Source organism: Bidens hawaiensis, unplaced genomic scaffold, assembly GCF_021521415.1.
Source record: "Bidens hawaiensis isolate Kalapana, Puna unplaced genomic scaffold, B.hawaiensis_p1.1 tig00041837_1, whole genome shotgun sequence".
In the NCBI taxonomy this organism is placed as follows: Eukaryota; Viridiplantae; Streptophyta; class Magnoliopsida; order Asterales; family Asteraceae; genus Bidens; species Bidens hawaiensis.
This window is the reverse complement of record NW_027497416.1, coordinates 14,886-17,434: the sequence shown is the minus strand read 5'-3', so window position 1 is coordinate 17,434 and position 2,549 is coordinate 14,886. Positions and strand designations below refer to the sequence as shown.

The window sequence follows — 2,549 nt, the reverse complement described above, 5'->3', positions numbered from 1 at the left end:
CAAATCGGAACCAAACCATTAGTAACGGTTCGGTTTGGTTTTCAGTTTCAACGGTTCGGTTTCGATTTTCGATATTCAAAACCGTTACTAACGGTTTGGCTCATTGGTTGACCTAAAAACCGCTCAAACCGGACCGCGAACACCCCTTGTCCATGTTACTAATGGAATCTTATAACCCCGTTAGTGAAAAGCTCGTTGAGAGAAAATATGTTAAAATTGGCACTGTTATGATACATTTTTAAAGTTGGACTTAACGCCGACTAACTAGAAAAAAATTGAATTATTAAAATTCAATATCTTAGAAAAATATATAAATGTAAACTATACTTAACGATGAGGATAAAAGTGGCAGGTATCCAGCCCACTATATATGTATAGCTCTAACGTATGATTGAAGTTTAGAACATTAAGAATGCTCACTTGACCTTTATTTCATGTCGTGTGATGTAAACAAAACAAAATATATGTAATGTGTTTTGATGACCAAAACATTTATAGGATTCTAAATCATTGGAGACATGCTAGACTAGTTGCATGTAAACAAGGAGAGCCATTCCACACATTTAAGTGTCTTTTAAGGATACCTCTAGCTGTGTCCCTTGTATACGTATTGAGACCATAAACCTGAAGCACCGTACATAGTTTCTTAACGGTCCCAACCCTCACCATCTCTTGAAGCACCCCATCCGTACCCGAAAATTTGGATATCAATGAAATAATCATCAAGGCTATCTCATCAACCTTTTGAGAAACCTTCCCTATTTGGATTGTGATCGTGGCTATTCCAGCCGCGTGACCAAGAAGTTGAGCCCTCCCATCGGCTGACGAACATAAGTGAAACAATACTGCCATAATCAGCTCGGTCACTGCTTTCTCGGGTGATCTGAGTTCGACCTCTATGAGCTCGAACACAGCTCCTGAATCGATCATCAACGAGCAATTTCTCGGCCATGTGCATGTGCTAAGCATGACATGCAAAACCTCATTGATTCCATGCTTCATAATATTACTTTTTTGATGTTGAAGAATGAGTACAATTGTTTTGAAGAACTCCTGGTTCAATCTCTCAAGAATATGCGATTCGGCGTGTTGTATAATATCTTTTAATAAAACCATTGCATGGAACTTCATTGTGGCGCATATACCATCACAAGCATCAAGATCCAAAACCCATGTTAAAGAACTTATAATTCGGTCATGTTTCGAAAGAATTGAGTGCGTATCTTCTTGTGTAAATCGAACAAGATAAAGAACATTAAGGGCTTCTTTAAGACCATTGATTTTGCAATTCTGATGACAAGAAACCACAATAGTAAACATGGCTTTAACAACACCTACTTCTTTTAAGCAAACTATATTATTTTCACTTTCCAAAGCAATATTTTCCAAACGTTTAAGTGACTCAAATTTCAAATCTAGTACTTTAAGGCTCTTGATGAGGTTTATGGCGAGTACCTTGATCTCGAAAGACGATTCCTTGGACGATGGAACTTGATCCGATTCATTCCATGATTGGATGAGACGGCGGAGATTGTGATTAGGTGTAAACCCTGAGTCAATGGGCAAGAGTTGGTTTGTAACCGGACATGTCTTGTTTTGGAAGTGTGACTGCCATCGTTGGATGCTATCTCGGTCGTAGGTGATACCGGTTGCGACCGTCACCGGATCCTTCATGATCTGGAGAGAAATTGGACAGATGAAGTGGTGTGGGATCTCCCGATCATCCATTTTTCTTGCAACAAAAAGAAAAAAGAAAAATAAATAAATAAAAAAAACTATTGTTGGATTGTTATATGGATTTGGTAATGTATACTATATAGGGATATATGGCAAGCGGATTGCGGCCAATTTGTGTAACTGTGGGTGTCTTCTTCTGCTTGTATTATTATTGGGTTGTCAAAGACTTTGATTAATGAACACGTTTGAATCTTCTGTTCCTCTCCATTAATGTACTATACTAGTTGTAACTTTTGTTTCTCGAAAGTACTTAAAAAATATTTGTATTTCTTATCTATATTTATAGGAGAAATATAAACTAGGGTAAATTTTCTATTTAGAAAAATAATTGCCATATATTTGTTTAAATAGCTTAGTACACAAACATAAATGAATAATTTGTATACACTTTTTTTGCTATAAAATATAATTTTCAAAACTATTATATATGCACACATATATTAAGCTATGGTTATTATATCAAGAATACATCTAAAACAATAATGCCTTAACGTACAATACGTACGCGAATCCATTTTTTCACGAACCGATCCATGAAATCACATCCAAACATCTCGGAATCGTCAATACATATCCAATCAATCATTGGTTCACCGAAAAAACAGTTTTGGATGGTTAATCGATCAGTTTTTCGTTTTTCTTCACAAAGACAGTTTTTGAGCGTTTAATGAGCGTTTAAGTTTTTGTGAGCGTTTTAGGTGTTTGCCTTTGAGCGTCTCGCGTGCCTACTGTACGTTAAGGCATTAGCGTACAGTAACTGCACCCATTATATCAAATACAAATAACTCCAAACTTAACAAACACTACAGTAA

The 2,549-nt window shown here is 36.2% G+C and overlaps 1 pseudogene; it reads right to left on the bottom strand.

Moving 5' to 3' along the window:
• Positions 1 to 507: 507 nt before the first annotated feature.
• LOC143593215 (E3 ubiquitin-protein ligase PUB24 pseudogene) lies at positions 508 to 2,062 on the bottom strand (annotated as a pseudogene).
• Between the last annotated feature and the right edge of the window lie 487 nt (positions 2,063 to 2,549).